Source organism: Neofelis nebulosa, chromosome 10, assembly GCF_028018385.1.
Source record: "Neofelis nebulosa isolate mNeoNeb1 chromosome 10, mNeoNeb1.pri, whole genome shotgun sequence".
In the NCBI taxonomy this organism is placed as follows: Eukaryota; Metazoa; Chordata; class Mammalia; order Carnivora; family Felidae; genus Neofelis; species Neofelis nebulosa.
The window spans coordinates 69,648,425-69,675,778 of record NC_080791.1 but is presented as its reverse complement, the minus strand read 5'-3'; the positions used below and the strand labels follow the sequence as shown (position 1 = coordinate 69,675,778).

The window sequence follows — 27,354 nt, the reverse complement described above, 5'->3', positions numbered from 1 at the left end:
GTTTATTTTTGAGAGAGAGAGACAGAGCATGAGCAAGGGAAGGGTAGAGAGACAGGGACACACAGAATCTGAAGCAGGCTCCGGGCTCTGAGCTATCAGCAGCACAGAGCCCGATGCAGGGCTCAAACTCATGGACCGCAAGATCATGACCTGAGCTGAAGTCGGATGCTTAACCGACTGAGCCACCCAGGCGCCCCTGTATTGTTTCAAATTTTAAATTCAAACTATTTAAGTTGGAAGTCCCACTTCTTGGTGCCTATGCCACAGAAAATCTCATGTAAAAGTTCACAAGCGTGTACAACAATTCCCACATCAGCAGCCATGGCGATGGCAAAAGAGCAGAACCTGGGTGTCCACCAGCACGGGAATGATTAAACAAACTTGAAATGTATCCATACCATGGAGTACGGCTGCCAAACATAAGGCACGTCTACCTGTACGTAGCGACTTGTAAAGATGACCATAAGCACTGACAGTCGGCCACTGAAAGGAGAGCTACAGAATGGTACAAATAGAGAAATTCCATTTTTACAAAACAAAAGTGAAAGTGCGTATGTTGGAGATAAGGACAAAGGAGGTAGAAGGAACACAAGCGAATGAAAAAGTCCAGGACTATACCCAACAAAGTCTCAACTGCCCATCGGTGGAGAAGGCTGGAGGTGGAGAAGTCACGAAGACTTCCTTCCTTCATGCGAGTGCACTTTAGTGTTGCCTGAATCTGCTACAAGTGTAGACTCCTTTGTGATGACAAAAACAAACAAAAATAGACCTAAAAGGTCACAGAACGATGATAATTTTTAAAATTCCAGTGCTTGCAAGCACTCCCCTAAAGTAAGCACCCCGGACGTAGCACAGCCTCTCCATCTCTGCCTGTGGCCACCGGCCCTGTGCACACCCCTGGGCTTGCCCAGGAAAAGACTACAGGTGGGGATCGTCTCCAGGACAGAGAATCTCAAATCCCTCAGCTATTTCAATAAGAATTCTACCAAATTACAACTATTTCAACAAGCTGGCTAATAAAAAGGACTAAGTGTCTTAGTCAAATTTTATAACATCATAAATTACTGAATTCAAGTTCACTTGTTGGCAGCCTCTCTTAAATAGGGGCCATCAAAATTGATATCCTGCATTACCCAACATTGTATGTTGACTGATTGAGTCTCCACTGAAGAGTTCTTAAAAACTGCTTAATGAGGAAATCCCACGGGGAGGAGAGACGATGACTCCCCCAAATCCAAAACGGGCCTATGTAAAACACTATAGTCACTTGGGTTCTCATAAAATCCCAGCTTATGGGGTGAAGTAACCTTCCTATCTATGGCCAAAGTTGCTGATGAAACAAAATAATCCTAAATCAATTCAGTGTCTACGAGGTGTTGGGTTACGTTTAGGAGAGACCGCCCAGTCCGTGACCTGCAGGCCAGGCGAGCAGCTGGGCAGGGCTGGGCAAAGGTGGGTAAGGGTGAGCAGCTGGGCAGGGCTGGGCAAGCCAGAGAAGCCACTGGAGGAGGGACCACCACTCTTCCCCAATGCCATCAGACCTCCGATTTTTCACGCAGGTTAGAAATCCAGATTTCTAGACAATATCTACCACATGTCAAGTGTTGGCCACATATTCCAAAGTTTTACAATGTCGTGAGCACTGACAAAATACATCTGCCGGCCAGATGCAGCCCATGAATCAAGTTCTCAACCTCGGCCTGAAACTATCTACATTTTCTTAATGGGTCATCTTTGTGCAATTTAATTTTTAGAAGGATGGGAGGAGGCAGGCAAATAATATGGAACGAGAGTCAAGTGTTTGATAAGTAAGAAAACATTTCTAACGTACTTGAGGAAACAATGGTAGTTGTCTGGGTCAAATTCTGAAGAAATTGTTAAAATTTGTTGGCTATACCAGGCATGAAGCACTTGAGAGGGAGAACTTCCCAGGTTCAGAGCAAATTTCCACAATTTACTGTCAATGAATCTCCAAGAACTTCCTCGACTATGTTTACCGTAGGACATTGAAAATAACAACATCAAGTACAGATGCCAGGTGTCACTCAGGCATTCGGCATCCGGGAGCACCAGTGTGGGTCACGCAGCCTCTGGGCAAGATTCCAGGAGAGGCCTGACGAATCTCCCTCCAGAACCAAAACCAAACTCAACCAAGACTTTAGAGTCAACATCAGAAAACTGTGCTCATTTTTCCCAAAGCCAAAAAAGTCACAGCTATATTTGTGCTAATAACAATATCTGCACATAAGCTGCAACTCACAAAGCGCTTTTCTGAAGCACTAGCTCACTCCTCGGAGCCTTTAACTGCATTGTAGACTTTGTATCTCGTCCAAAGTCGTCTTACAGTTACTGCTAATGACACTACTTTTCAAAAGCGACAATGATAACAGATTATTTGGCATTTGCTACATGCCAGGGCTAAGCACATTTTCATTTCCCCTTCACACGAGCCTCACAGAGGTGATCACGAGGATCACCATCCCGTGCGGCAGGGGAGGAAACCGAGGCCTACAGAACTTGGGTGGGCAGTCTGAGTTACACCATCAGCAGGCACAGAGCTGAAATACTGAAGCAGGTCTGCTGGGGCCCGTGCTCTAAGCCAATCTCAATTTGCTGCTGGCAAGTGTACCCAAGGCGTGGCCAGGGTCCTTCTGCTGCTCCTCCCCCACACCCACTTTCCCCACTTGGTCAGAAGCCATTCTTTTTCTTTTTCTTTTTCTTTTTCCCACTCAAAACTGGTATGAATCACTCCGGGCTCAGCCAGCCTGGCCCTACAGGGCCCCGGAGGCCTGGTGAGGTGCCCCTGGGGGACCGGCTTCCTCGCTGCCAGCTTAAGGAGGGTAGCCAGGCCTGCTGGGGTCTAGCTGGGGCTTTCACGTCACCGCTGTCTGAATAGGGTCTGGGAAGCGGGTGCTGACAAGTCACAACAACCCTGTGAAACGGTCACTGAGGTACCAAAGAGGCGGGTGGAGGAGAGGGGAGGCGCCTGCAGCTTGGGAAAGGAGAAAATATTTATTTAGCCAACGGCTATGAAATATCTATTATTCGACGCCCCATACCAGACCCGTGAAAGAGGGAGACACTGTCTCCAATGTGCACAAGGATAAATTATGCAAACAAAAACACGGAGCAAGAAACACACACAGCCCCGTTCATACACATATACTCACCAACACAGGCACACGCACATGCAAACTGCATCGTCCAGCAGCTGCCCTTAAGGCGGTAACCTCTGTGCTCCCTTCCCCAATTCCACAGACCCCTCGGCCCTGACTATGCCAGGTACTGCCCTGCCACAGACACCACGCCACGGCTGGTCCCCAGGGGTGCCAGAAGGACAAGGAGGGCAGGCACACAGATCACGATGGCCCTCGGTGGTCAGAGCCATCCCCCAGAGTGTGTGCAGGGCCACAGGAAGGTGCTGGCTCTATCCTAAGGGGAGAACAGGGTCCACTTCCTTACAAAAGGAGGAAGAGGTGGAGAAAAAGACAGAAGGAGTGGTCCCGGGGGTCTGAGACAAAGGCATCCCGGCGAGGCACAGACCCTTCCTCAGCACAGCGACTCTGACATGGAAACAGGTGAGGGGTACAGGCTAAAGCATGCGGGGGCCCTGGGGGGCCCCTGTGGCCCATCTCGCCAGATGCCTGTGGTACAGGGGGCAGGGAGAAAAAGCAGGATGTCAGGCAGGCTGTGGGGCAAGTCCCTGTGGCACACCTACCTACAGGGCAGACCCCCACAGTCCTGGGCTCACCGGGCTGCCCAGTGGAGGGGCAAACATTCACCGATGTACAACCACACAAGTAAACAAAAACCGGCCTCTGTGGAGAGCACTGCAAATGAGCGGGAGTGCGGGCTGCGGGCACGCGTGGCAGAGGGACCGCGGTGCAGGAGGGAAGGGGAAGGGCGCCAACCTGGTCGGCACACGTGGCAAACCCCCCCTCGCATGTCCCGTGTTGACCTGGGCCTCAGTCCCCTCAGAGGGGGCATGTGGGATCATAATGATGACACTTGCCGCAGCCAACACCTGCCGAGGCCCTGCCACCACGTGCTTGCCCGCCAAGCACTCTGCCTGGGCTTGCCAAACAGCCAGCGAGCCGTAAGCGGTATGTGACGAGAACGGTGATGGTGACGATCAGACCCAGGTTTCTTATCGGGGAGGTCAGCGGACGCTTCCTAGGAGGCGGCACATCAGCGGAGGTCTGAAGGCACAGAGTGGGCATGGACCAGATAAACCAAAAGGAAAATGCATCCATGCGGCGGGTAGCTTTTAAAAAGTGCCTGAGGACACCTCCGGATGAGGACAGCAGCTCCAAGTGCCAGCTGGAGCACTCTGGTCAGCAGGACGCCTCCGTGGTAAGAACGGCTACTTCCTCTAGGAAGCCCTCCCAGCTTGCCGTGAGCCCCCACGCAAAAGCTGCACGTTCAGTACAATTCCCCAGGTCTGTGGCAAAACTAGGAAGTGGAGAGGACGCAACGAGCGTTGAGCCGATGGCCCCGCGTGAAAACACGAGCACGTACTGACTAGCGCCCGGGTGCGCTGTGCCCGCTCCCATGGGGAGTACAGACGCTGACCTGGCATCTGCGGGGTCTGAGCCTCTTCCTGCGCCACTCATCGGTGTTCACCAAGGACTTTACAGGGCTCCAAGGGCAGCTGAAGAAGCCCCCGGGCGTGTCCACAAAGGACCGCTAGCTTGTCCTCACCCCCTAGCCAGACAAGTATTCTCAGCTAGATGATGGGGGAGAAAAGCTGTCAGCGGTTAGCAAGAATCGTCATTTTGGCTAATTTAGGAAATCTGGGATTCACCCGGGCTGAAGCTGGGCAGACCTCACTCCTGATGGGCATTCCTTGATGGGTTATTTTTCATTTTGAATTGCTGTTACTGTTCCATCGACAAGGGAGTTTTCTGAAAGTCAGGGGCAACGAATGTAAGGAAGTTACATTCCTGAGGCCCCAGCATGCCGGGAGACACAGCAGGTGGCCACACACCCACACCCAGAGCAATGCCTCCTGCACTCAAAGCTGAGGGGACAGGCGGGTGGCTCTGCCCAACGCCATGGCCTATGAACCTCCAATTTCAAGTACATTTGATCACGTTCTAAGTCTGCGCAAACAGACTTTACTATCCTTACTTCAACACACACTTCCTGAGCCGGATGTACTATGCTGGTACTGAGAACCAAGAGTGTGTGTGTGTGTGTGTGTGTGTGTGTGTGTGTGTGTGTGTACATGCGCACACGCATGTGTGGTCCCCACCCTTAAGGAGCTCAGTTTACTGAGCATAACAAGTAGTAAATCAACAGTGTGCTGATAAGCACTTTGGAAGAGAGAAATGCAGGGTGTTGTGGGAGCCAGGAGGAAGGTCGTCCCCAGGTCACAGCGAGGAGCAACGGGGGAAGGAAGGTGTCCGGAAGACTGGAAACCAGAACTGAGCTACTGAAATGGGGAGCAGGGCGCAGGTCATTCCCTAGAGCGCCCAGAGGTGATGGCTGGTGGGAGGCTGGGCCGAGGTTAGAAATCCATGAGGAATGTGCCCACAGGCCAGATCATGAAAGCCTGCAGGCCTACCAAGGAGCTTAGGTTTTATCCTGCAAGCAATAAGGAGCCCTTGGAGAGCTTTAAGCAGAAGAAAGCCATGATCAGATGTGTGAGTTATAAACATCATGCTGATAAGGAGTGTGGGGGTGGGATGAGGGAGGACAAAAATGGCCACAGGAAGAGCAATTAAGAGGCTTTTGAAAGAAATCCAAATGATGAGTCCTAAGGGAAGGAGTGGGGGGGGGAAGAGAAGGGAGTGGACAAGTGAGAAGGCACCCTCTTTACTAGGATGGTCACCCACAGAACAGGACAGCGGAGGGAAAGGACAAAGCCAGGGATGACTCGTGAAGGGGACGCAACTTGGGGCTGCAGTCCCAGGCAAGGCAGGTGACACAGGGAGACAGACGCACCTGGCCGCGGGGCAGGGATGGGCCCGAGGTGCCCGCGGGCAGTGGACAGCAGCCAGCAGCGCAGCCTAGGAGGAGGTTCTGTGCTGGATATGTAGTTCTGGATGACTGCAGGGTAGAAAGGAGCACTGCACAGGCTCCGCCGGGGAGAATCCTTGCGGTGATGAGAAAGGGACCAAGCAAAACCCTACCAAGCTAAGGACAAAAGAAAGAACACTAGCAAAGCAGGCTGTGGAGGCAAGGGCTTTGGGGCTGGAGGAGAACCTGGAGAGGCAGGCGAGGTGAGGCGAGGTGAGGCGAGGCGAGGCGAGGGAGCACCTACCGAGGAGGGGAAGAGACAGTTCAGAGGCCACAGACGAGGGGCCGGAAAAGGGAGTCCTCACTGATGGAACCAGTTAGGTGTTAGCAGCCACGGCCTAGCAAAAGAATTAAGGAGTGTTGGCAATTCAGCTGACGTCTGTAGAAGTCTCAAACAGAATTATGACTTTTCCCCCAACAGCCTCACTGTCTTCCTTCATTTCTTGGTGGGGCCTTCCGATGACCCTAACTAAACTGTTGGCCACCCTCTCCCTTTACTTTACTTCAGGGTGTGATCACGCCTGCCTGACCTTACACACCACGTCTCATACCTTTATTCTGTCTGTCTCCCCTACTAGAAACATCTTCTCAGGAGTAGCCTCATGAGGACAAGAGGCCATGTCACCTCTACAGCCACGGTGCCAAGAGTCAGTGCCTGGCACACAGAGGTTAAGCACCTTGTCCCAAGCCTCTTGGCTCATTACAAACAACAAATATTCACTAAGCACATAGGACATGCCCAAGCCATGATAGATGCTGGGGGTGTGGGGGTAAACACCCGGCCCTCAAAGCTTAAAGTTGAAGGTGAGCAGAGACAAATACCAAATATTTAAACAAAAAGTCGATTATAATTGCCGCAGAGCTAGGGCTGAAATCTGGCTGTCATGCCTTCCAGTGATATTTCCTTTCCAAGCCCACGACTGTCAACCTTCTCCAAGTTCCTCCAACCCAGGAAAATTTTACCTGGGGAAACAGTTAAAGCGATTAAGGTTTGGTCTTGATTTCTTGCAGAGATCCCACACTTCCTCCACCCTTTCACCAGACTCCTAGGAAGTGGAAACACCCACACTAGGCTCTGAATATTTAACCCGCATAGCTCAGTCCGTCCCCAGTCCTTCTACATAAGTGGGAGGAGTAATTCCAGACTTAGGTGAGAGAAAACAGGAAGCAGAGTCACCCGGGGGTCAGATCTGGGTTCAAATCTCCTGCAACCTTGGGCAGGTTACTCAGCCTCTTTATGATCTGATTTCCTCACTACTGATGTGAGAAAACGAACTCCCCATGTTGGAGGCTGTTGCAGAGAGGACCTAAAATGACACCTGTAGAGCACCAGCACCGTGCTGGGGACCTACTGAGGGCTCCATAAATGGTGGCTCTGAACCACTTACACTTGCTGCCTTTGTTCCCAGATCTCAAACTGCTACATTCACACAAACCAAGCCAAATGTGACTTAGAATCCAAACCAAAGAACGTACTCTCAAAATGCTCAGAGCACAAATTGACAACCTGGCCGGATGACCTGAGGAAGTATCTCAAACTCCCATACATGGGCCGACCCTCCAGTAAGAGGTCTCATTTCAGTCTCCTGGTCTACCCTCTCTTCCCCTCCATTGTGGCAAATGCAACTCTTTCGCCGACAGATCGCATCTTGTCTTCTGGCAGGAGTCCAGACATGGGCTGGGTTCCGTGTGCAAGCTGCGGCACAGCCGTGAGCACCACGCCTCCAAGGGCGCATAAGAACACAGTCACCAGCCCAGGGTGCACACAAACCCCCAAGCACCGCTTGGCTCCAGAGAAGGAAAAGAGCACCGGTTGCAGCATGTTGTGCCTGCCTCAGAGCTAAAGAAAAGGTAACTGCGACATGCAAATGTGTACTCCCTTCTTTTAAGGCCCACACTCTCTATGGGTGGTCTATTTTCCTAGTGTCTTCGATTCTTTATCCCTCATTTATGTCCAACCCTGTGCAGCCTGGAGCCCTCATCCCCCATTCTCCTCCTGTGGCATCATGTTCCTCAAGGCCACCTGTAACCAACTTGTCACCAAGTCAGCAGCCTTCCTTCAACTTCCTTCTCCATGGTCCCTGCTGCCCCCTTCTCTTCCCTTCCTGGGACTCTCTCCTCCTTGGCCTTTGGTTCTCTTCTACCTTTTTCTTCCATCTGGAATTATGCACATTCCCCAAGGCTCAGCTCTCTGCTCATCATGGGGAGAACTTATTTAATCCTACGGCCTCCCTTCCACATCTCCAGACCAAACCCTCTCAGTCCCAGCTTCATCCCTGCATTTCCAATTGTCTACGGGACATTTCCTGTGGATGAACCACTGTGATCCTGAACTCAGTGTATCTAAAACCAGATGCACCAACTACCCCCCTCAGTCTCCAATGTCTACATATGCCAATGATGCCCCTGTGAACCACCAAGTTTAAACTTCCATTTTCTTTGGCTCCTGTTCTTAAAGTCTAAGAAGACTGTAAATTCTATGGTTCTCCCTTTGCGATAGCTCTTCTATTGGTCCTTTGCCCCCATTTTCACCACTGTTAACCACATGCCATCATGTGCAGATTGCTGCTGTTCCTTTGAACAAGCCCCATGCCTCCTGTCCAACTATGAGAAGAACGGTCCTAGCATGTCGCTTCTGCCATTTCACTTCTTTTCCCAAAATAACCTCAATGGCTTCCCACTGCCTCCAGGACAAAGTCCAAGTGCCTTAGCCTGACATTCAGGGTCCAGAGAAGGAGTCTGCAAACAACAGCCCACAGGCCAAATCCTACCTACCGCCTGTTTTTGTAAATAAAGCTTTACTGGGACCCAGCGGTGCCCATTCATTCATAGCTGCTTTCATGCTACAACAGCAGAGCGGAGTAGCTGTGATAGAGACCGCATGGCCTATGAAGTCAAAAATATTTACCGTCTGACCTTTTACAGAAGAAGTTTGCTGACCCTGGTCTAGAACAATCATCTCTTGCCAAAGGTCTGGCCCATGACGCCTCTGAAGCTCTTGCTCCTGTGGGTCTGTTGCTGAGCCCACTGTCTTTGTGTCTTACGCCCACTTTCTCAAACCCGAAAACCTTATTTCACTCTTCTCCGGATTTTTCCTTCAAAACCTAGCCAAAGCCCGCCCTGCCATGAGCCTGGGTGCCATGAGCCTTACACCTCCTGGATGCCCCTCCAGAGCATCTACTTCATAAACCTACAGTGAAATTTCACTTCTCCTGTGGATCCTCCTGCCTGTACTACCGGCTTCTCTAGAGTCTAGGCTTGGTAACCTCCACAGAGCTGTGCCAATGATAACTTTCTTGCCCTTTATTCCAAATACCGATCCTCAACAGCATAATTTGGTAAGAAGGCATCAAACAAACTTACCAGTGAAGGCCTAGGATTCCACATTTGAAAAGTTAAGCTTGGGTCCAAATGCGTGCACTCTAGTCAGCACCACCTAAAGCCAACGAAATAAGAGTTCAGCTTAAGAGAGGCTATTTATACACTGTCTTTCAATTTACAGCCCCCAATAAGTTTTGATTTACCATCCTCTCAGGATGCCCATTTCTGTTACTTTGCCCAGAAAATTGTGCTCATTTTTCAAATCCACTGGACAGTCTTTCCCTAAGAAGCCTCCCCAGTGTCCCCAGCAAGCCGGGCACCTCCCCCTCTCAGTTCCCATGGAACTCTCCCATGGCGAGACATTTATGGCAACATGTGACACGTGGGAGCATAATTTCTTATTTAGGAATGGGGGTCCCTAGAGTCTAGGCTTTTCAAGAGAAGAGGCCTGTTAAATTTACCCCTACTCTTACCCCACTGCCTAGAATGCTGTGGGCATTTAGGTAGTCTTCAATAAATATTTGTAAAAATGTGAGGAAAAACAACCCACTTAATTCATTACCACATGCCTGGGTATTGAAAATTCTGCTTGATCACAATTTTCCCTATAGAAAGGCATGCCTCAATCCCACTGCTTTTAATAAGCAATGGCTTAACAGGAAGGGTTCATGAGATTAATGGTCTAAATGCACACCTTTGGAATGACACTCCCCTGGGCAGAGAGCCTTCAGAGGCTTCCAGAATCTAAGAAGGCAAGCCCAACTCTGTAAGCTGGCTGCCAGGCCTGCACGAACTGGCCCAGCCTGAGTCCACAGCCTCAGCTCGAGTGGCCTCCCCCACTGACCCCACAATCCAGACAAACAGGCCTGATAGCGGGCCTTCTCTGTATCCCCTCCAGCTGGAGGTCCTTCTTCCCTTCCCTCCAAATTATCTCCTATTGAAATGCCATCCATTTCAAACACTATGTCCCAGACCCAGTTCATGATGGGGCCAATAAATTGTTTTTTTTTTTTTTTTGTCTCTCTCTCTCGTGTGTGTGTGTGTGTGTGTGTGTGTGTGTGTGTGTGTGTATTAAAACATACATAACAGAAAATTTATAATCTTAACCATTTTCAGGTATATGGCTCAGTGGTATTAACACGTTTGTGTTACTGTGTAACCATTACCACCATCCGTCTCCAGAACTCTTTTCCACAAAACTGAAACTCTATACCCATTAAACGATGACTCCACGGTCTCCCTTTCCCCCCCACCCTTACCCCCAGTCTCTGAAACCCAGTATATTTCTGTGGAATGAATAAATGCTGGATAAAGACACGAATGAATCTGACCTCAACCCTCCTCACAAAAGCCAGAAGGGCTGTCCCATAGCACTAGACGCCCATGGCACTGTCTTCATCGTTCTTGGATTTCTTTCAATCAATCTACAGCAATCCTGTTTTGCACAACTGTATTCTTCTTCAGTGGGTAAACTGTGGCTTCTTTTGAGAGGTTAAGCTCTGGTCCAGAACATGCACTTGGCCTGTCCTCCATGTTGCCAGACCCAATGGGCAAGCCTTAGTCTTTGTCTTATAGCTCTTGATATCAGTAAACCATTCCCTCTTGCTTGACGACTCCTTTCACTTGGCTTCTAGGACAGCATTCTTGTTTTCTGCCCGCTGTTTCTCACTGGCTGTTCTTTCCTTTTGCTGGTTTTTCCTTCTCTTCTTGCCTCTCAATGTCAGAGTGTCCCGGGGCTCAGGCCTCATTCTCATCTCTTCTCTGTATGCCTTCAGTCACCCCTCAGTGATTTCGCCTACTGTCAGGGATTCAGATATCATTTGTATGCTGAGGATGCCCAGATTTTTCTCCAAGCCCGGACCTCTCCTTTAACTCCTGGCTGGTAGGATATATCCAACTGCCCGCTTCAAGTAAGATGTCAAATAGGAGCTCTGTGTAAGTCATGTTCAATGTCCCAAACTTAACATGTCCAGTGCCAACCCCTGGCCTTCCCCCAGACCTGCTCCTCCAAGTGTTCCCCATATCAGGCTAAAGACAACGTTCGTCAAGTTGCCCAGGCCAAAACATTTATAGAGTCATTCTTGTCTCCTCTCTCTTGCTCCATATCCAATCCTCACCAAAATTGGTTTGTACTTCAAAATATATTCAGAACATGACCATTTCTCACCCCCTCCACCATTACCAACATAGCTGATTACAAAAGCCCCTGCACAGGTGTGCCTGCCCCCCACCCCTCCCCTGCACTTTGGCTCTTGGTAACACTCCTCCCTCCATCCACAGTCTATTCCCAGTACGGGAGGGAACTGGTCACAACTTAAGTCAGAACAGGTCATTTCTTTGCTTAAAATCCTGAAAAGCCTTCCTAGCAAGGCCAATGCCAAGGAGATGAATGTTTATAAAGTAGACCTGCAGGCCCAGGGGCAGGCATGGGGGGGGAGGAAAGGTCTTCGGGCCAGGGCCCAGCTCCCATCCATCTGTCAAATGGCAGTCCTGGCTGTGGCTCCTATTATCTGATTGCAAAAAGAAAGGAAACTTTAAAGGGAGACAAATACAATCAGTCAGCTTCCTTTTCCAGTTGAGGCACCACAAAAAGCCAACAGCACTCACATTTCTCAAGAAGCACATAAGATATGTCAAGTCTGCTACCACTTAATAACTGGTTTCCAAAGATAAATCTAGCCTTCTGGAGAATAGTTATTACCCCCCTTGGTGGTGGTGGTTGGGGGGGGGATCCTCCTTAAGCCCCTCTTTTTGTTGCCTCCTCCAGCTGGTCACCAAGCCCTGGTTGCCTCATTGTCTCTAGACTTTCTCCCACTCCTCTTTACCGGTGGGGCGGCTGGAGGTGAAGTCCAAATGACACAACTAAGGGCTTTAATTGGCTCAGGTCTCTTCGGCTCTCCTTACAGCTACAGTGGCAACCTCCTAACCTCTACTCACTTATTTATTTCCAACCACAAACCCAGACACAGTGTCTGTAATGACTTTTAATAAAACCTAAATATGATCAAGTCCTCTGTTTAAAACTCCCCAAAGAGTTCCTACCTTGTTGTACCATAAATTCTTCAAAACACAGAAACCATGCTAAATACTCTTTTTTTATTTTCCATACATGCTTTTCTTCTGCCTTCTTAAAAAAGACCATGAAGGCCCCAACAAGGGTGGGCAAATGGTCCAGCCCGATTAGACTACTCCACTCCCTGGCTGCAATGACAGGCACAACATCCAACCTAAGCCAGGCAGAGACTTGCTGTAGAACTGACATATAGATGCAGAGAAAGGAGTTGTCCCTTCACTGCAATTGCTGGACTGGGTCTGTCAGCAGTGGTGCCCCCACAAGGAGCACGGTCCATCTGCAGTAGAAAAGACTGATGCCAACATACAAAGAATAGTGGACAGGGAGCCAGACGGACCACTGGCAGCGTCAACTCCCATTCTGGAACCCCTTCCTTTTGTGAACTCCTGTAGCATCCTGCCCGACTACGGAACCAGTAACTCCCTGCTTATGCCTCCACTAGCAGGAGTCCCAATAGGCACATCATATAAATTTCCCATATCTGTGTTTTTCCCATATCGGTTTTTTCTCTTTGCCTGGAATGTGTGCTCCTTGGATTTTTACACAGCAGCCAGACCTTTAGCGCTATGGAGGCTTCCCTGAAGGACAGCACAGTTAGTCCAGTCTTCCAGATGTGCTCTAAAATGCCTGGAAGGCACCCGTTCTGTTGCACCATAGACTCCTCCTGGTCTTCCCAGCCTTAGCTGGTTGCCCAAGCTAGAACCCTCATTCTCAACCTGGTCTCCTCACACTTCCTCACTGCCATGTGGACTTTCCTCTTCTTGCTTTCTGTCCTACCACCCTCCTCCTCGTCTTCTCCTCACTGCACTCCAGCCACCCTGGCCATCTTTACCCTGCTGTTCCTATACCCTAATGCTCTTTCCCCAGTTAAACATACAACTCACTTCTTCACTTCATTCGCTACAGTATACACTATGGTACAAGTTCACAAAAGCCCATTTCTTTTTTCTTGGGGGCACATGGCTAGACTCTATTTCCCAACAGCCTCCCTTGTAGTTAGAAGTAAACATGTGACTGAGTTCTCACCAATGGGTGGGAGAGATGAGTGCTCCTTTCAGACTGGCCCATAAAAAGTTCCCCTCAAGGGGCATATTGGTGCCTTAGTCAATTAGGCACCAGACTCTTGATTTCGGCTCAGGTCATGACCTTACGGTTCGTGAGGTTGAGCCCCACCTTGGGCTCTACACTTATCGTGCAGAGCCTGCTTGGGATTCTCTCTCTCTCTCTCTCTCTCTCTCTCTCTCTCTCTCTCTCTCTCAGAATAAATAAACATTAAAAAAAATTTAATAAAAATACAAAAACTTCTCCACAAGACCATCTCTCTTCTTATTCATCCTCCAGCTGAATGGAAAGCAATCTGAGGGCCTTAAAGAGGGAAGAGCCATAAGATATAAGGAATGTGGGTCCCTCGGTAACCACAAAGAAGGAGCAGCCAAACTGGAATTTTTCTGTACAAGAAATAATGTTTTTTGGGGTCGATAACACTGAGATTCAGGGGTTTGTTTGCTACTTAACCTAACAGCCTGGTCTCCTTCTCCACGAGACCTTCTCTGACTACTCTAAAATTCTCCTAACACTTCTTAGCCAACCTCCTTGCTTTATTTTTCACCATAATCTTATTACCATATTGGATAATGTGTATTTTATTATTTTGTTTTCTATCCCCCCAAATCTGAATGTGAACTAAAGGCAGGAAATTTTTGCTTTTTATTTTTGCCTTTGCTGTATCCCCTGGGTCTAGAACAGTGCTGGCCATGTTATGAACAATCACTTAGTGTTGAATGACTGACTGACTGACTGAATGAATGAATGAAGTACATGGGCTCCAAGGTCAGGAGGGCCTGGGTTGAGGCCCAGCTCTGCCATTTATTAGCTGTGCAACCTGGGGCAAGATACTCTACCTCTTTAATACTCATTTTCTTCATCTGTAAAATGGCGGAAGTAACAGCACTTTCTTTATCGAGACCGGGAATAATTAAGATCGTGAACATAAATCCCTACGTAAATCCCTCAGTACAGTGCCTAATAACAGCTCAGGTTCCATAAATGCTAATTGCTATTGTTATCAACTCAAGGCCAGAGGACAAGACTGGGTGTTAGGCCCTAGCAAGGTCATCGGGAGAGCCATACTTTGCAGCAGAAGTTGAATGGATATTTAAATGCACAAACTCTTCTGGAAGAAATCGTGACAAACACCTAGGTAGTGAGATTTAAGAACTGCCTAAAAGATCCCAGTAAATTGCCAACGATCAGAAAAACATGACAACTGGCGTCAGGGGTGATGAAAAGTGTGCGCACAGTCTGCAGAGAAGTGCTACTATGGAAAGAACGCCACCCAAATGATGAGCGATCACTTTGTACCTTTTAAGAAACAATTTTCACAGCAAAGCTCCAGTGAAGAGAGGCCCCTTGCATCATGGGGACAAGGTAATAAGGTTATAAAAATGGAACTCAAATAAACCACACGCAGGGCCCACATGGGCCCAATTTCCCAGGAAAAATAGCAATTGCTACAGCATTCAGATAAGGGAGTCACGCTTGGGCCTCGGCATAGAAAACAGCTTTCAGACATCATTAGGCTGCAGAAGAGCCACCGGGTTTACCAAATTAGCGATGCCAGCTCTCACCTGCCCCTCTCCGTCATGTTCATCTCTTTCTACCCACACGAGGACACGGCTAATGATACCCAAAGCCTGTGCCTGCTTTGCCATCTTCAAAATAGAGAACCCTCCAGAATGAACGGCACGGTGCAGTCTCCAGAGGCCCGCCCGTGGAGACCTTGGATCAGACCTGCTCTTAGATCTCACCTCGTGGAACTCTGCAGTGCTGGGCCTTGTAGACAAAGCATCACCCCACCCCACCCCCACCGCCCCAAGAAGCTCTTTCTTCCTGTGGCCCCTCGGCTCTCAGCAAACTCCCCCATCCCCACCCGAGAATCCCTTTCATCTCCACTCTGACCCCTCTCCCACCTCGGTACCCCTAATCACTGGCACTCCAAGCCTCTGGTTCTAGTGTCTGTTCTCCCCCTATATCAGAGGCGTGGCAGCTCTGTGGTTAGGAACAGAGATTCTGGAGCCAAACCAACTGGGTCTGATCTTGGCTCTACAGCAGGACAATCTTGGGCAGTTGATGAGTTACTTTATGTCTATTTCTTCATCTGTAAGATGGAGGCAATGGTAGCGCCCCCCTTGGGTCACTGTAGGGACCCAATTAGATGAGTTAATATATAGGAAGTGCTTAGACCCAAGCCTGGCATCTGATACATGCCCTAAAGCAACACTGCTTCAGCCAAACCCCAAACATATCCCCATGTCCTTCCACCTCCATTTCCTCTGTCAGCCTTTTTGTTTTGCTGGGACTGTCCAGTCCCATCTCAGCCAGTCCTTTCTAGTGCTGACAACAGCAACTCCCCCCCCTCCCCCCATAACACCTTTCTTGACATCCCCCGTCCCCGCCCTAGCCTCCCCGCCCTAGCCTCCCGAGGAGATGGAATCCCTCTCTCTTCTCTAATAGAGTAGAGCTGACTGCCCCAGGACTCTCTTCTTAGTCCCCAGTGAAGGACCACCAATTTTAGACTTGTTTTGTCCTTCCCACTCCCAGTTCGTGGGCTCCTCAGAAACAAGGGGGCACTGGGTGTTTTCTTCCCCAGTTTTTATTCCCGGCAACTCAGCTGACATTTGCCGGTTAAAATGGTCCACGTAATCATCAACCAGAGACTGAAACAGCAATGACAGATCATCTGGGCAGAGGAAGCCTTCCCCGTCACCCCAAAGCCACATGGATTCCAGGCTAAAAAGAACACTCAGAACCAAGTCATTGACACTGGTTTGTTGGTTTCATTCTGCTTATTTCCTTATGACCAACAAAAAAACCAAACTGTTTCAGCAAGTTTGCAACCTGCTTCCACTTGGCTCCACAGCAGGATGGTCTTGGACGATCTTAGCTTCCACTGCTAGGAGCACTTCCTGACAGGCTCATTCTGGTTTAAGGAGACATTGGAGTTTTTTTCCCCCCTCGAAAATCCCATTTACTTTTTCTTGCTTTAGGGATGGTTCATGGGCTTGCTTTTTCCATTTCTTTTTTCTTTTTTTTACATCATTTATTGTCAAATTGGCTTCCCTACAACACCCAGTGCTCATCCCAACAGGTGTAGGGGATTTCTTAAAAACATCGTGAACAAGGGATCACTGTTTATTTTACTGTTTTAATCAAAGCATCAAAAATATAGGGATACAGAATTCCTCAATTTGAGCAAAGAAATTACTCCTTAAGAGAGTGTACTGGCTCACCTCTACACTTAGGAACAAACAACAAGTCATGTATTACTCGTAAATACACAGCCTTTCACTTATATCTCATTTCACATTACTGTTACCCTGCTTCTTCATTCGTGGAAAATACAACAAAAACATTCCTAGCATTTAAAGTAAATTTTAAATATATCTTCACGACATTTTTCTTGAAAAAAGAAATTCTGATTCTCTGTGTGATCTTGGGCCATTGCCATTAGCTAGATAAATGCCAACGTAATAAAAAATCATTCTGCAATACACAAAGATGGCCAATGTAGCATTAGCTGAAAGAACAAAAATTAAAAGCAAGTGAAATGCCCCATAACAAACTCATGGCTTATTGAAGGCACTCCCTCGATAAGAGTATTATGCGGCCATCTTAAATGAGCATGATCAAAACTAGGGAGCCACATGGAATGGGCTGAGGATATAATCTTAGGAGTAAAGGGAAGGCAGATATGTGAGCATATGTGCTGGAACCATCAGGGTTGCCCTGGTTGGGCAGATCAGGCCCGGTGTTTGAAATCAGATGCAAAGGGGGTGCCTGGGTGGTTCAGTCGGTTAAGCGTCCGACTTCAGCTCAGGTCACGATCTCGCGGTCCATGAGTTCGAGCCCCGCGTCGGGCTCTGGGCTGATGGCTCAGAGCCTGGAGCCTGCTTCCGATTCTGTGTCTCCCTCTCTCTCTGCCCCTCCCCTGTTCATGCTCTGTCTCTCTCTGTCTCAAAAATAAATAAACGTTAAAAAAAAAAAAAAATCAGATGCAAAGGAAAGGAGGAGAAAGCTAAGAGGAGATCTCACGCAACAAGGCCAGAGGGAATGATGGTAGCTGTGTGAGAATGAGGCCCCTAGGCACAGGGCAGGGGCCATGTTTAGGAGAGCAGAATCGGAAAACAGGACTGCTTCCCGAAGCCAAGGTCATTTCAGCAATTCCATCCCAAAGCAGGCAAGGGGGATGGGAAGAGAACCCTCGCTAGTTTTGCAGAATGAATCAATCCCTGGGTGAGTGAACAATTTTCAAACGCCACTCAGTGTCAAGGCTAGTCCTCTCCACAGTGTGGCCATGAGGCCTCCCACCTGAAGGTTCAGTCCCACCCAAGCCTGCAGGGTTAATCCTGACCCAGGGCAGGAGGGATATAAGAGGCTCTGGCCTAGAACCCAGGGGGTTAGCGTTCTGCTAACCTGGCAAATAAAGAAAGTGAACCACCCCAAGAGAATGAGCATCTTGACCAAGGCCTCACAGGGAGTTATGGGCCATGCTGACTCTTAAATCTGAGTTTGCCAGTCCCTGGGTTTAAAGCTTTTCTGAAGAGCACCCTGGTACAAAACTGACTGATGATTCGAGCTGACTGGCCCAGTATAGAGTGTAGAAAACCAGCTCATTCCAGAGAAACAGTGGCTTATGAATTGGTGAGCCCAACCAGACCAGGGCAGGACAATCTCTGTGACCCTGGGACACCAACAGTACCCTTCAAGGAGAAAAAGTCCACTCCTACACCCAGTCTGTGCTAAACTCCCATTTTTTTTTCTTTTTTACGTTTATTTATTTTTGAGAGAAAGACGGAGACAGAATCTGAAGCAGGTTCCAGGCTCTGAACTGTCAGCACAGAGCCTGACGTGGGGCTCAAGCCCATGAACCATGAGATCATGACCTGAGCCAAAGTCAGACGCTTAACTGGCTGGGCCACCCAGGTGCCCCTAAGCCCCCACTTCTAACTCCTCAGTCCCCTGCACTCTGTTGGTTCAGCTGAAGCTCTGCTGTCCTGTGGGTGCCAATGTCCGTCCCTAATGGCATGGCCTCTGGCACTGGTATGCCACCTGCAGGTCTCACAAGACAGTCTATCTCTGGACAGGTGACAATGACTCCAGAGCTCCTCTCCACCTCCCCTGACCCTTTTGATTCTTATACCTATCCATCAGAATCCCTAAACCGGACCCTTCCCGCCAAATACAAGGGGCCAAACTCATTGCCCTGGCATTTAAGGTCTCCCCTCATATGGCCCACACCACCCCTGCTCCCCGGACCAGGCAGGGGCTGCTCTCCTCTTCCTTATACCATCCCCAGAAGCTGCCCAAGGTCACTGGGTTAGGCAGTAGCAGAACCACCGGGATTGGGAAGCGGGGGAAGAGAACGTTCTAGGTGGAGTGAACAGCACCAGCCGTGGAGCAGGAGTTTGGCAGGGCCTGCCACACTTTGGGAAGGGGAGGCTCATGGTCCAGGGGATCCAGAGCCCGAGGGAAAACGACAATGGCAGCCAGCGAAGGCCTGTCTGTTCCCTGTCTGCTCACACAGATGCCTACCAGTGGCATCCAAGCCAGTCTGGCTCCTTGGACTAGAACAAGCACCTCCTAACCCAGCTCCCTGCTCCATGTTTATCCCTCCCACTTCAGTCCATGGGCAGCCAGAAGAACCTTTAGAAAATATGAATCACTTATTGTCTTCGTGCTCTCAATGCTCCAGTGGCTTCCCATCATACCAGGCACACGGGGGACCCTCAGATGACATTGAATGAATAGATGACTCCCTCATCCCTGCCGCCTCACTCAGGCACGTCCTGTTTCAAGCCAGTGGAAAGGATGACTTCTTCCTTCCCTCCTTAGCAGAGGGAGGCAAACTCATGCTGAGGAGTGCAGGGGTGCCGGTCAGCCAGAAGTCCAGGCAGACGTCCTTGGTGTGCCTGGACCAAGCCAGGCCACCATATTAACCAGCTGAAACCCATGAGGAGGGAGGGGAGCCATTCAGACCACCTAAGACGCAACTTTTGGATCCGACTTGTTTTAAACAAAACTGCTTATTCCAAAGCAGACTGGACACTCTCCACCACGCTACGGCCAAGTAAAGGAGGCCTACACACGGCCCGGGCCATGATGACTGTAAGAGGCACACTCCACCCAGCAGCCCTGGCCCTGAGGCCGGCCATGAAAGGCTTTCCTCACTGAGTCGGTGTATTTAAGGGGTGGACCCAATGACTGAAGTCCTCCCTGAACACAGGGAACCCCAAAGTTGTCTCAGAAACTGGGGGAAAACTATGAAACTAAGGTTGGGACAAAACTTGACAAATTTCAGTCGGTCGATATTTGGGACCAAGGGGTAGATTTCTCAAAGGATGACGACCACTCCCGGGGTGTAAATCCAGGCCCTCTCAGGGCCACACTCATTCCAAAGCCCTTTGTTCTCCATAGAAAAAGATACACACACATCCTCACACGTGCATATATGCAGATATATTTTTAAAGAATTGGTAACAACACACGTGCATATATGCAGATATATTTTTAAAGAATTGGTAACAACACAGAACGGATGAGACTAGTAAACAAGACCCCCCTCCCACAAGAAAATTAACTGAGTAACAAAGGGCCTTCCTGTAGGCCCTGATAGGAGAGTTAGATGATCACCGTGGGCATGACTTATCCTCTGGGTGGCAGAGAAGTGAGGGGGGGCTCTGGAAGCCAAGTGAGTCCCAGACTCCTTCAGGAGGCAGGTAACTTGGTTTCCCATACTGCATCAAGCCAGTGTGAGGCAAGTTCAAAGGCTTTGTTCTCTGAACAGGAAGACGGGAGAAGACGGGTCAGAAAACACAGACATCAACAAGGGCTGTAGAAGGAAGGGTGCGGAGCCTTCATGGGAGGCAGGGTCCTGTCTGTCCTGGTTTTTCAGAAAGATGGGGCACAAAGAACAGGACCAATGGCTGAGCCCTCGATCTGACAGAGAAGTGTAATAGAAAAGAAGACTCGACAGGGAAGCTCACATCTCCCCAACTTCCAGCTTTTCTGGGCAGCCAAAAGCCAAGCCGACAGTGATGCTCAAAGATCCTGTAAGTGTCAGTGATCAAGAGTTTCAGGACGGGCAATGGCACAGTAAACTACCCTGAACACATTCAAGACCAGACCTGGAGAACAGGGTGTCAGGGAGGGGGTTACTATAACTAAAACGGCAACAACAAAATAGAAGACCCTGTCCCTGAAAGGATCAGTCCAATATCCTGCTAGAAGGACACGGAGAGGCTGGGCCTCGTTACAAGTTGTAAATAAGAGAGAAAACACAAGCTTGGCCATGGAAAAAGCTGCAGCGGGCACTGATTGGGACTTCTTTGTGCAAACTGGCTCTTTGCTCTTCAGAAAAGAAGGATGTGCCCCCGGGGTATGCCTTGGCTTTTGCTCTCTCCACCTGTACGCCCAGGCCTGGCCCAGGTGAACTGAATGGGAGAAGCAGCTCAGCTTTACTGAGATATCCGCACCCCTCCCCCCCCCCCCCCCCCCCGCCCCGAATCTCCTCCCTCCCCACTAGAAAGCACAGGGGGCGAAATAGAAGGAGCCAGGCCTTTGAATCATCCTAACCCCCGCCCTCCTGCTCCACTACAAAAGGGCGCATGTAACCATCTCTGGGGCCGCTCTTACAGTCTGTAATGAGCTTCGTTTATTTCCCTGTGAACCGTTTCTCTCTCCCACGAGAATGAAAGCTCCATGACAGCAGACAGCAGGTCTGCTTTGCTCATCACTATGCCCCCTGACGGCATCTGGAACACTGACTGCCACATTGCAGGAATTCAACAGATCAGTGCATGGCTTCAAACACCAAGCAGTCATCTGTAGGAGCTGTGTCAGAGCGCATCCTGCCGGGTACGGGCCAAGTGCTAGGTGGATGGCCCAGGGACTTCCCCAAGGTCCTGCAGTCAGCTCAGTACCCCCACCCTTTCCCTACAGTCCCTGACCCCTCCTCTTCATTCTGTCCCCAGAGCACGGCTCAGGTCACTCACCTGAGCAATGACAAGGGCAAGGGACAACTGTGACAGAAAAGAGCAACAATTAGTTCTCCTCAGTCTGTAAACATGGCGGTGGGAAGAAGCCACCACCAAATCTGCAGTCACAAACAGAGGGAGGGAAGCATGCACAGAGGACATTGGTAATGGAAGAGTCTGAGAGAACAAAGGGCAGGGTCACCTGATCCCAGGATGATGGAGCCAGGGGTCCCCGAGGAACACAGGAGTATAAGATAAAGGAGAACAGTCACACAGTGAATGGGAAACCTGCAAGGTTCATTTCCTTAAGTGACCGTAAAACAGGCTAGTCAAATTCCAGGAGCAGAGTTCCCCCGGACATCTTTCCTGACATGTCACAGAACGATTGCTTTCTGTGTTGATTTCCACAAAGGAAAACATCCTCTTTCTAACAAATTCCTTACCTTGTCAGAAAATCACCTCGATAGGCCTGAGTTAACATGAGAGCCTATAGCCCAGGCCAGGTTGCCAAAAATCAAAATTCTTCATTTGGCTGGAGGGTATTAATTTATAAGACTCATTTTTAACTAGCCGATTATGATTATAACAGCAACACACGCTCACTGTTGAAAAATAGAAAACCACAGGGAAGGAGATGAGAATAGAAATCACCTCAAATTCTACGAGATGAGAACCATTGTTAACACTTAGGTGCTTTTCCCTCCTTCTATGCCTGAGCCTTTAACAGAGTCAAGAGCATACTGTGAATGTAAGTTCAATTCCTGCTTTTTTTTTTTTTTTTCAGTAAAGTCCAGTTAAAAATACTCCACTGTGTTCCAGGAAAGAAGATCATCTTTAGTGAATAAACACATTAAATAAAAAAATGAATCAAAGTTAAATTTTTTTTTTTTTGATTATCCACTGAGACCCCATTTCTCCAGCAAAAGAAAAAAAAAAAAATCACTCTGGCCAGGATAGAAACAGTCCACGGGATAGAAACCATAAGCTTGTTTTTGTATTCTCTTATCTAGATCATATTTTCAGTAAACATTTATTGTTTTGAACAAGCCACATATTTTTTTTTTCCAAATCAACAGAGGAATTTTATAACTACATCTTACTATTTTGAAGCAAGAGGTCATGTTCTAACAGCTTTGGGAAGGTTTCATCTTCTAATCTGCAGGAAGACCAGACCAGTTAAAAATGATCATTTCATATTCGGGGACCAAAACATCCAAATGGAAGTCCTAGCTCCCCTTTTGTTGTATTCTGTCACCTCGTCAGTGGAGTAAGCAAATGGCTCTGCCAAAGACATATTATATGTCCTATGCTACCTGGTTGGGAGCTGCCCTGATGTCTGCCCACACCCTGGTGGGGTACGTGGCTCTACCTTGGCCGATGAAGACCTTGGCCAATGACGAACAGAAGAACAACTCTGCCTAGCAGAGAACACTGTCCAGGACCAAGATCTCCACACAATGCAAGTTTTCCCCACCACTGCACCAGGTGCTGGGGACATACAGGTGAATAACACAGACGCTATGCCAGTTTCCATGGAGCTCAGTTTGCAGGGCACTTCCCCTTCCATTACTCACCCTAAGCCTGGGAGACAGGAAAGGCCATCACCATTATTCCCACATTGTAGATGATAAAGCAAATGTTCATCAAAGCCTTCTGCCCCAGGTTATGAAGCAGAAGTGGATGGACTCAAACCCAGGTCTTCTGACTCCTAGCTCAGTGCTCTTTCTACTGTACCACTTACATTGATGAATTTCCTCTGACAACTGAAGTCTTCTAGATTATTCATATTCCCTCCAGCACCTCGGCACCTCTGGAACCTTGGTTCTACCTGGCAGCCTCGTCTCTGAGCAATGAGTTGCCCTGACTTCTAGATGGCTACATACGCCAAGATTTCTGTGTGCCTGCCTAGATCCTGACCCTGGACTCAGGCATCTTCCCAGCTCTCCTGGCACCAGCTTCAAACTCTATTTAATCCTTCCCACTGGTACCACAATGCAGCATGCTGCAAATTTCCCCTCATGTTCTATATCCTCTCCACTTTTAAATACAGTTTTTGCTGGACTCATGACCTCCCACCTCAAGATGCTTCTCAGCCTCCTTCGTAGTTAGATGTAGCCATACCTCTAGTTAGTACAACTAACTAACTAATTCTGGCCCCTAGAATAAAAGAATGTGCTACTACCAGGTCTTGCCCTTAAAATGACTGCAGGTGTTCCCCCCTTAGCTTTTCCCTCAGGAGATGGTAAAAATGGAAGCTTCTGCCTTCAACCATCAAGTGGAAGCCACATGTTGAAGATAGAAGGCTTGGACCACTGGCTGCTAAGGACTAGTTTCAGCCATGGTCCATGGATCTCTTTAATACAGGAACTTGCTTGGTGTCCCAACTGAAAAGGCTTGAGCGAGACCAGTTTTACATTCTCCTAGTAAAGCCCCTTGCCACCAAATAAATACTTTTTTAAAAAACAATTTTCTTAAATGTTTATTTATTTTTGAGAGCCCTGTGGGGGAGGGACAGAGAGAGGTGGAGACACAGAATCCGAAGCAGGCTCCAGGCTCCAAATTGTCAGCACAGAGCCTGACGCAGGGCTTGAACCTATGAACCATGAGATCATGGTTCACAGATCTCAGAGAACCATGAGATCATGAACTGAACCAAGTCAGACGCTCAACCAACTGAGCCACCCAGGTGCCCCACCAATTAAATACTTTAAAGGGGAGGTTCAAACCTATATAGGAAAATGTTCCATTCAGGTTTGTTTCATGGAAAGCTTCTAAAAAATGAAATTAGCAGTACCTCACAGATGATTTATGTTCAGATCACAGGAAAAATTGAGAGGGCCCAGAGAAGTAAATGAGCCCCCTGCACTTATAGGAGGGGAGAGAGGTCTAGGTGACAAGAATGACCAGCTCTCTCTCCTAAAGCAGTTCACTCCATTCCTGGAAAAGGCACCAAGAGCTGAAATGATGTGAGCCAAGGCTAATTTCTCCATGGAAACAATGTGATAACAGGAGCTTGTGTTCCTAACCAAGAACTTGATGGTCAACTTTTAAAGGACATTACATAAATTCCATGTTTTATCATCTATTAAAGCCTTTGGACTTTTTTTAAAAATTTGTTTTAATGTTTATTTTTGAGAGCGAGAGAGAGAGAAAGAGACAGAGCACAAGTGGGGGAAGGGCAGAGAGAGAGGGAGACACAGAATCCGAAGCAGGCTCCAGACTCTGAGCCCAGAGCCAGACATGGGGCTCGAACTCATGAACCGTGAGATCACGATCTGAGCTGAAGTTGGACGCTTAACAGACTGAGCCACCCAGGTGCCCCAAAGCCTTTGGACTTTTAAAGCTAAGAGGGCTGTTGGTCCAACAATATACTGCAAAGCTATATGTGTGTCCTATGCCATACAAAGTAGGTGCAAACCAATTGCCCAACACAACAACCATACATGACTTTTTATTTATTCTGATTCTCTAACAGTGTGTAGCACAAAATACTTCACCTTAATAATCCCTGCTGACTTCTCAATACAGTAAATCAGATCACTTAACATTTTCAACAGACAAAGCGAAAAGAAACTGGGGAACAGAGTAAGAGTTAAAGTCAGGAAAGCAGTGTGTAAGTCCTGGCGGTGCTACTGACTTAGCTTTGGGACCCCAGGCAGTCGCTTAAACTCCCCAAGTATTTCACAGCCAGCAAAACAAGTCTTCCTAAACACCTCCCCTCATGGCGCTGTGGTGAAGACTAAACAAGACAATGCATGCAAAAGTTACTTTGTAAATCACACATGGAGGTAAATAGTATCATCAGGATCTTGACATTTGCAAAGGCTCTTGTGGGGAGATTTTGACAAGCATGGTAATGAACACTGAGCAGAGTATAAACTACACTTTTTGAAAAACTGACCCAGAGCAATCCCTTTCACTGTCTTATTTTTCTTTCCTTAAAATTCCCACATGCATTAGCCAGCAAGAGTTAGTCAATCTGCTACATTCAGTGTTGGCATCATTTTGCTCATGAGCTTTAAGCAGCCAGTGAGAGCTGCTCGATGTCAGCCACGGGCTACCAAGAAAAGCGAGCCACAGTGAGCTGAGGCCACTGGGTGACATGTCATTTATCAACCAAAAATGCCTTCCGGAGATCCACCGTGCTGTCAGAAACCTCAAAACCAGGGGCAGGAAGCATGTGGGGTGCCAGGAAAAGGAAGAAAGAAGGTAACAGTTGAGATTTCAGGCTCTGGAGACTGTCCTGGGTCTGAATCATGGCTTTCCCACCCACTGTGTGTTATCTGAAGCATCTCTGGGTCTCGGTCTCCCTAATTAGAAAGTGAGATTGCCAGTGTCCACCCCACAGGGCTACTGTATTAAGTGGGAAAAGGCATATAAGCACTTTGCACAGTTCTTGGCATATGGCAAATACTCAAAGGTTAGATATTGCTATGAATCATCATCATCATCATCATCATCATCATCATCCATGCAAAACTAAGAAAAATTAAGATGTGGCACATCTCCAGTCAAGACTTAGCTACAGGCTTTGTAATCAGGTTTTACCTGGACAGCATGCTGGCTCACCCATTAGCTCCTAGGCTAATCAAGGTTCTTCTGGATTTCTGCCTCATGCCCCAGGATAGGTGAAACATCCAAGCATACACAACTGGCCAGTTAGCTAGATCCTGGCACTTTGTTTTCTGGCTCACACCTGTTCATCATTATCCTGAGAGGTGTGTCCAGAGAAGAGATTAACGTGAATATCTGTGCCTAACCTTCCAGTCATGCCCAGGCTGTGGCTCCCCATTTCTAGGGTGAAATACATTGTCACCTTTAAAATATGGTCATACCCAGCAAAGTGAGGCCCGTCAGCACCCATCTGGTGGACAGCGCCTCATCCCCAAACAAGCTCTGGGGGCGGAAACTTCCTTCAGCTCCTCCAGACTATCCCCGCAAGGCCAGTACACCTTCACTATTAAAACTACGATGGCTGCCCCCCTTCAACCAGGGAGCAACGTTGCAGCTTTCAAACCCCTTATTCTTTCCTTATCTTACTCCAGCATCAGAACCACACTGTAAGGGGCTGGATGAGAATTGTTACACCTGTGCCACTGATAAGGAATCAGCCACAGTTTGAGACATTTAGGTAATTTGACTTAGGCTATCTGGTGCTTAAGTAGCAGAAGCAGCCTAGAATGCAAGTTATCTTGTTCCTAATCTGGTGCTCTTTCCAGAAAATGTGGGTATTTGTTTTTTAAACATTCAACTTCCATAATGGTGCTTTGCTTCTGGAGAATTCATTAAGCAAGGCATTTCGGTCACAGTACAGTGCAGATTCACATACTTGAAAGGCACTCACAGGCAGATGTTGCCTGCACTCTAAAGATCTAAAGGGTGACAGAAAACAGCCATGCCGATTAACATAATTGACAATTCCCAGCTCTGGCTCCCTCCAACTCCTGTCTGGATTCAGCTAGCAGCCTCCTATCAGGTCTCTGCTGCAGCTAGTCCTTCTTTGTTTTCTTCAGTCCAACAGAAACGCTCACACTGGACTAATGCTCTAAGGATAATTATTTCACATCACTGAAATGGTAATCATAATCACAGTGGAAACAACTTCAGTGATTCTCCTTCCACTGCTTAGCAGTCTCTACCTCACCAGGTAAACTTTAACTTGTCACTTAACCTGCAGTTTCTTCATCTACAATATGAAGGAGTGGGCTAAATAGAGCCTTGTTCACTTTCAGCTCATGACTCTAACACCCCAACTAAATCCAAATCCTGCAGGTGGAGGACACTGGGAGACAGCAGAGTCCAATGGTCAAGAGCTTCTATGACTTGGTTTTTAAGCTTGGACCCTCTACCTTAGGGAGGTCTCTGGATCACTCTGTGCTTCAAGTTCGTCCTCTCTACAGTGATGCT

At 48.4% G+C, this 27,354-nt stretch overlaps 1 protein-coding gene across 8 annotated transcripts in view; it reads right to left on the bottom strand.

Moving 5' to 3' along the window:
• BMAL1 (basic helix-loop-helix ARNT like 1) overlaps window positions 1–27,354 on the bottom strand; it is a 106,072-nt gene that overhangs the window by 60,752 nt on the left and 17,966 nt on the right. For 7 of the 8 annotated variants that reach the window (XM_058688291.1, XM_058688289.1, XM_058688292.1 and 4 more), the window contains one exon: window positions 9,385–9,457. The exons of the other annotated variant lie outside the window; for it this stretch is intronic. The gene's annotated coding sequence lies outside the window, so the exon portion shown is untranslated. The remainder of the gene's footprint in view (window positions 1–9,384; window positions 9,458–27,354) is intronic. 8 annotated transcript variants of the gene reach the window in all.